Raw genomic sequence first — 7,732 nt, 5'->3', positions numbered from 1 at the left:
CGCAAAAAAGGATCACGTGACTCTGGGACACTGCAACTGTCATAAATATGAATCAGTTGCCAAGTGTCTGAATTTTGATCCTGTGACCATGGGGATGTTGCAATGTCGTTAAGTGTGAAAACTTTTTTTTAGAGCTGTTGTAACTTTGAATGGTCACTAAAGGAACTGTTGTAAATCGAGGACTACCTGTATAGTAGGAGCCTATTGCAGAGAAAGAAGATTAAGCAGGTGGCTGGCCTCTCTTCCTGTGAAGCCGCAGTCTAACCAGGTTTAAGTTAGAGGAGTGTCTCTCAGCTGCAGCAACTTTAAGCTAAGAAGTGGACTCCAACTCCCAAAAGCTGGCTGGAGAATTCTGGGAGTTATAATCCAGACTGACCAGGGGTGAAATGTAAAATTTGTTACTACCAGTTCTGTAGCTTGGTGGTGGTGGTGGTGGGGTAATGTGACTGGGTGGGCATGGCCAACTTTTTTTTTTAAACTTTTCAAAGCATTTTTTCTAATGCTTTGAAAAGCCTTTGCTGATCAGGCAACTCAGCTGGGATCTTCAGAGACTTTTCAAAGCATTTTTTTAAACCACCTCTTCGGCCAAGAGTTTGCAGAAAAAAATGCTTTGAAAAGCCTCTGACGATCTCAGCTGAGCCGCGCGATCATCAGAGGCTTTTTTTTTTAACTTTTAAAAGCATTTTTTCGTTGGAAGAAGTTGTAGAAAAAATGCTTTGAAAAGTAAAAATTAAAAAAAGCCTCTGATGATCGCGCGGTTCAGCTGGGCATGGTGGGGGAGGGGGGCAGGGATTTTTGCTACTGGTTCTCCGAACCACCCACTGCCATCACTACCAGATCGGGCGATCCGGTCCGAACTGGGAGCATTTCACCCCTGAGACTGACTAACACAGGATTAGAATAATAGTGGGCCTTCTAGCATAAAAACTTGTTTGTCAATACCATTTTGTGTAAACAAAAAAAAAAAAAAAAAAAAAAAATCCAGGATTTAATTCAACATGAAACTGCTGGCCTGGCCTATATAAATTAAATATTTATTTTACCATAGGGCAGAGAACCAGATGGTTGACTGCATCACTTGGGGAAAAAAATGCTGGGGAGTTCTTATTATAAGACATTTGTAATATTTTAATCTTCCATTACCCTGTGCTAAACATAAATTGGAAGATTTTATCATGCTTGACATGTTTTGTTTGTAATCATGATTAACTACTGGAGAAGGCTGGGGGAAGTGGGGGGAAGGAACAAGAAGAATGTACAGCAAATTCTTTCCTAATTAATTAATTGTAAGAAAGGGTATAAATGGGTAGCAGGCAGAACAGATAAACTTTCCAGGGAATAATTCAGTCTGGTTCCTCCTGGTACAGGGGTGTCAAACTCACGGCCCACGGGCCGGATGCGTCATGTGCTGGCCACCCCCACCCACCCCCATTTTAGCAAAGAGGGGGAAAGTTGCAATATGTCACATGACGTCGTATTGTCACAAGTTTGACACCCCTGCCCTAGTATATTTTCTTTCTGCATTACCTTTGGACAGCTTACTCAATTTCAGTGCTGAGCGGCTTGAGTTTCTCCTGACCATGGGTGGTGGGTTGTCTTCTGTTGTTATTACCAGATGATTCCTCTTCTCTCCCCACACCCAGTGGTTCCATTCATTAACAAGACAACTCCTGCGATCTCCTTGAGTGGAAAACAGACAGTGATCCAGAGTCCAGAAGGTGAAATAAAAACCCACAGCACTTTTGTTTGATCACTGGCTGAAGGTGTAGAGAACAAGAGCTAGCCCACCAGGGGTGAAATCCAGCAGGTTCTGACAGGTTCTGGAGAACCGGTAGAGGAAATTATGAGCAGTTCGGAGAATCGGTAGCGGAAATTTTGATTAGTTCGGAGAACCGGCAAATGCCATCTCTGGCTGGCCCGAAAGTGGGGTGGGAATGGAGATTTTGCAATATCCTTTCCCCAGGAGTGGGGTGGGAATGGGGATTTTGCAGTATCCTTCCCCTGCTACGCCCACCAAGCCACACCATGCCCACCAAGCCATGCCCACAGTACCGGTAGTAAAAAAATTTAGATTTCACCACTGTACCCCACCCTTCTGAGCAGCTGCTGGGCCTGTTGGAAAAGTATGATTAACGCAACAGTTTCACATTGTTCAAAGTGAGCGTCGCATTGACTTTGCAGCCTTATGGTTGCATTCCCTGAGGCTCTGGCTCACGATTCGGCTGAAGACCTGGTGGCCGCCTGGGATAGGGCGGCTGCTGGAGCTTTGGATCGTGTCGTGCCTTTGCGGCCTCTGACCCGGTCCCGGTCCCGTGTGGCTCCCTGGTTTTCAGAGAAGCTGAGGGAAATGAAGCACCGGAAAAGACGCCTAGAGAGCGGTTGGAGGGCCAGCCGTTCCGAATCCGACCAAACACTGGTGAGGTCTCATATTAAGACCTACCTAATGGCGATAAGAGCGGCAAAATCTGACTATTTTTCTGCTCTTATCACGTCTGCAGATAACCGTTCAGCCACCCTGTTTAGGGTGACCCACTCCCTGCTCCAACTAGGAGCGAGGGAAGACCCCTTACAGGGTAGGGCTGAGGATTTTGTGCAATATCTGCATGACAAAATCGCTCAGATTCGGGAAGGCTTGGACTTTGACTGGGTAGGTTCAGATGGGGTGATGGAGGTGGATCTTGAGAATGTTATCTGGGAGGAGTTTGACCCGGTGACTCCCGAGGACGTGGACAGGATTTTGGGCAGGCTTAGCGCGGCCACATGTTTATTGGACCCATGTCCCTCCTGGTTGGTGCTGGCCTCCCAGGAGGTTACACAAGGCTGGCTCCAGAGGATTATCAACGCTTCTTTGAGTGAGGGTTTCCTCCCCTCTGCCTTGAAAGAAGCGGTGGTGAGGCCCCTCCTCAAGAAGCCTGCCCTGGACCCGGCTGTATTAGCAAATTATCGTCCAATCTCCAACCTCCGCTTTGTGGTGAAGGTTGTTGAGAGTGTGGTGGCGCGACAGCTTCTCCGGTACCTGGATGAAGCTGTCTATCTAGATCTGTTCCAGTCGGGTTTCAGGCCTGAGTAAAGCATGGAAATGGCATTGGTCGCATTGGTTGATGATCTCTGGAGGGCTCGGGATAGGGGCTGTTCCTCTATCCTGGTCCTATTAGATCTCTCAGCGGCCTTTGATACCATCGACCATGGTATCATGCTGCACCGGTTGGAGGGGTTGGGGGTAGGGGGCACCGTGTTGCGGTGATTCTCCTCCTTCCTCTCTGACCGGTCGCAGTCTGTGTTGGCAGGGGGCAGAGGTCGACCCCGAGGCGCCTTATGTGTGGGGTGCTGCAAGGGTCGGTTCTCTCGCCTCTTCTGTTCAACATTTATGTGAAGCCGCTGGGTGAGATCATCCGTGGTTTCGGGATGAAGTTCATCAGTACGCTGATGACACTCAGCTGTACATCTCCACCCCGGACCACCCCAATGATGCCCTTGACATGATGTCCCGGTGCCTGGAGGCCGTGCGGATCTGGATGGGGAGGAACAGGCTCAGACTCAACCCTTCCAAGACTGAGTGGCTGTGGCTCCCGGCGTCCCGGTATAGCCAGCTGATGTCATTGCTGAAAATTGGGGGCAAGTCGTTGGCCCCCCCGGAGAGGGCTCGCAACTTGGGTGTCCTCCTGGATGCACGGCTGTCCTTAGAAGAGCATATGACGGCTGTGGCCAGGGGGCCTTCTATCAGGTTCGCCTGATTCGCCAGTTACGTCCCTTTCTGGACCGGGACTCCTTACGCACGGTCACTCATGCCCTCATCACTTCCTGCCTGGACTACTGTTATGCTCTCTACATGGGGCTCCCCTTGAAGAGCACCCGGAGGCTCCAACTGGTCTAGAATGCGGCTGCACAGGTGATTGTTGGAGCGACATGGCGCTCCCATGTAACACCTCTCCTGCGCAAGCTGCACTGGCTTCCGGTGGTCTTCCAGGTGTGATTCAAGGTGCTGGTTACCATCTTCAGAGCGCTCCATGGCTTAGGACCTGGGTACTTACAAGACCGCCTGCTGCTACCAATAGCCTCCCACCGGCCAGTACGCTCCCACAGAGAGGGGCTCCTCCAGGTGCCATCGGTCAAACAATGTCGACTGGTGACTCCCAGGGGGAGAGCCTTCTCTGTGGGGGCACTTGCCCTCTGGAACGAACTGCCCCCCGGGATACGGAGGATTCCTGACTTGCGCACCTTTCGTCCTGCCCTCAAAACGTTTTTATTCCAACAAGCCGGGCTGGCCTAATTTTTAAACTTTTTTAAAAAACTTTTTTAATTTTTTAAAATTTTAAAACGGGTGTTTTATTTGAATAGCTGGGCCAAATTATTTAATATGCTTTTAAATTGTTTTTAAATTTTATATTTGTGTGCTTTTACTTTTGGCTGTACACCGCCCTGAGTCCTTCGGGAGAAGGGTGGTATATAAATTGGAATAATAAATAAATAAATAAATAAATAAATAAATAAATAAATAAATAAATAAATAAATAAATAAATAAATAAATAAATAAATAAATAAAATTTTGAACCAACTGCAATTTCCAAGCAGATCCCAAGAATAGTCCAATGTAAAAGTTCTTAGGATACACAATAAGGGATGTCAGCAAGATGTAGCTATCTGTGGCTGGGTCTGGTTATCTCAAGAAGATTTGCAGTTGGTATACTGAGGCAATATGCCTCTCACTGTAGCTTTCACTAGACAACTGCAGATCTGTTTGTTCTAGGGTAGTACAGCTCCGTCCAAAAGGTTTACCATTTCAGTCAAGTTCACCAACAGTAACTACATTTTATCTGATTTTAATTTCAGCTTGTTCTCCTTTCTCCAGCCTATTTAAGCAAAGTGAAGCAACATTCAGGGGTGTTGATGGCTTCCATGGAATTAGAAACCAGAGAGCAATAATGCTGGGGACTCATCAACGTATGATAGGATCCCACTCCAAAACTCTGAATTGGATCCCGGGCGATTTCCTATAGATGTTAAACAGCAGAAGGACAAGACAGAAACTAGTGTGACGCCATATGATTACCTTTCTGGGCTCATCCTGACAAGATGGACAAGAACTGCAAAAAATTCTGACCCACAATCCTGTCATGCTGATCAGTAGGCTACTATCGACATGGTTAAAGTTCAGGAAAACTAGCTGGGCTGTACTCCCTGCGCAGTGGTGGGATTCAAAAATTTTTATTACCGGTTCTGTGGGCGTTGCTTGGTGGGTGTGGCAGGGGAAGGATACTGTAAAACTTCCATTCTCTCCCTACTCCAGGGGAAGGATACTGCAAAATCCCCATGCTCCCGATAAACTGGGACTCGGGAAGCAGAGAATAGATGGGGGTGGGGCCAGTCAGAGTTGGTATTTACTTGTTCTCCGAAGTACTCAAAATTTCTGCTACTGGTTCTCCAGAACTGGTCAGAACCTGCTGAAACCCATCTCTGTCCCTGCATCTACCTTCCAGGGATAAATCATCTGTCAAGGCAAACAAAAGAGTACCAATAGGATGAGGAGTTTTGGTGGCGCAACAGACTAACGTGCTGTTAAGTAACACCAGCTGTCTGCAATTACTGCAAGTTCAAATCTCACCAGGCTCAAGGTTGACTCAGCCTTCCATCCTTTAGGGGCCCCCGAAAGCCCTACTAAGCAGGTATATACAAAAGTATGAAGGCTATTGCTTAACGCATTGTAAGCCACCCTGAGTCTCTGGAGAAAGGCGGCATATAAATCGAACCAATAAATAAACAATAAAATAATAAATATCCTGAACAAATCCAAAAATGAATCCAGAACATCCATTTCACCCAGGTGCCTCTAGAGCTGCGAGGCTGTCACTTTCTCAATCCCATTGCCCAAGAATAGAAAATCTGAGGCTGGTCTACCGATTGAGAATTCTTTGAGGTCAGACGAAAGTAAATCTTTCTCCCTAAATATTTTAAAACTGCCTCCATTAAGCAAGTCAGAATGCCTCTGTCATTCAAAGACTTGTGCATGCATATGCACAAAACAAGACAAAGCATGGGTTTTAAGAAATGTCTTAAGACTGCATGTCTACCTTTTTTTTGGGGGGAGGGACATATAGGCCGCCTGATTTAAAAATAGTAAGTCTATTGTGGAAGTCTAAGGCAGTAATGATGCTGTATGCCCATAATTGACCCATGATCCAGCATTAACCTGTACTCAATAATAGCTGAAATATATTCGGCTCAAGGAAAATCTACATTAGCCCAATGGAATTTTCTGGGCACAGGATTCCCCTTGTGCACGTGCCAAGCTATTTGTTTCAGATACTCAGATGAAGAATTTCCTTTCCGTGCTGAGAGAGAGCTGAGCTCAAACTGGATGAAAGAAAGTTTAATTTTCCTTCAAGTTATCACATGCTCACTGCAAGATGCCACCCAATTACATTTTACCTGGTCTTTCCTTCTTGACAAGGCCTATGGAAAAACAATAGTCTCATCCAGCTCTTACCTAAAATCTGCCTCTCTGCATTTAAAAGCAAATTTAGTAATATGCTGTCAGAACTTGCATGCAGAGAATCTATCACTGCAGCACACTTTTGCATTTTTGTTCAATGTGTTCACATGCAATTTTGGGATAGTCACTTTCCATGACCTTTAAGGTGAGAAAATCTTCTGTTCTGGGAATATATCTGCACTCAAGTAGAAGGTGCTATTTCTGTATTTCTACACCTGGAATACTTTGAGGCCAACAAACTCTTAACATAAAATGAAGAAGATATAGAAAAAGGGGGGGGGAAATGGGAATCACATGAACATTCTTCTCTCAGTTCATGTTCCTTTTATGCAGGGCCTATCAGAAGGGTAAACCATCTTTTCTATATCCATTTATCAAGAAAAGAAATTGGTAGCTTAAGTGCATAGTGAAGTTCATTTTAATTGTTTTTTCTTCTTCTGGTGGGCCACAAAATTCTGGACTGTACACAACAATCAGGACAGAGAAGGATAGCTTGGTGAATATCTTAGCAGGGGAGGAAAATGAGTGTCCTTGCTAAGGAGTTGATCTTCCACTGGGACCTGGGCTACTTGACTTGATTAGCTAACATAATGCAAGTTCTCCCCTCTGGGATTTTGACCAGTGTTAAATCTTCCTCTAGACATGTAACTTTCAGTGGGTCATTCCAGCCTTTGAACAGTGAGTCACAAAAGAGAGCAGAGTCGCATGAAATGATTTAAAATGTGGGTGAAGGGCAAACTTTAATTAAATAGTTCTGTTATTATAGCTAGTTAATTATTTCATAGAACTATACATTACTTAAATTGCGCATAGGTCAAGTGTTACTCAGCTGAAGAGCCAGTTTGGTGAAGTGACACAGGTGTTGGTTTAGAAACCAGGAGATTAAGTAGATCTCCCTTGGAAATTAAAGCCAGCTGGGCGATTTTGGGCCGGTCACTTTCTCAGCCCAACCCACCTAACAGCCTTAACAGGGTTGTTGCTGTAGAAAAAAATAGGAGGTGGGAGCATTAGGCATATAATCTGCCTTAACAAAATATAAAGACAGGATAATAATTTCTTAATATGATTTGATTGCTTATTTGTACCCTATGACTATCATTGAGTGTTATATCTTACGATTCTTGATGAATGTATCTTTTCTTTTATGTACACTGTGAGCGTATGCACCAAGACAAATTCCTTGTGTGTCCAATCACACGGCCAATAAAGAATTCTGTTCTGTTCTGTTCTGTTCTGTTCTG

The sequence above is a fragment of the Pituophis catenifer genome, unplaced genomic scaffold (assembly GCF_029215685.1).
Source record: "Pituophis catenifer annectens isolate HBS135680 unplaced genomic scaffold, rPitCat1.0.hap2 SCAF_1, whole genome shotgun sequence".
Lineage (NCBI taxonomy): Eukaryota > Metazoa > Chordata > Lepidosauria > Squamata > Colubridae > Pituophis > Pituophis catenifer.
Note: the sequence above shows the minus strand (reverse complement) of the source record.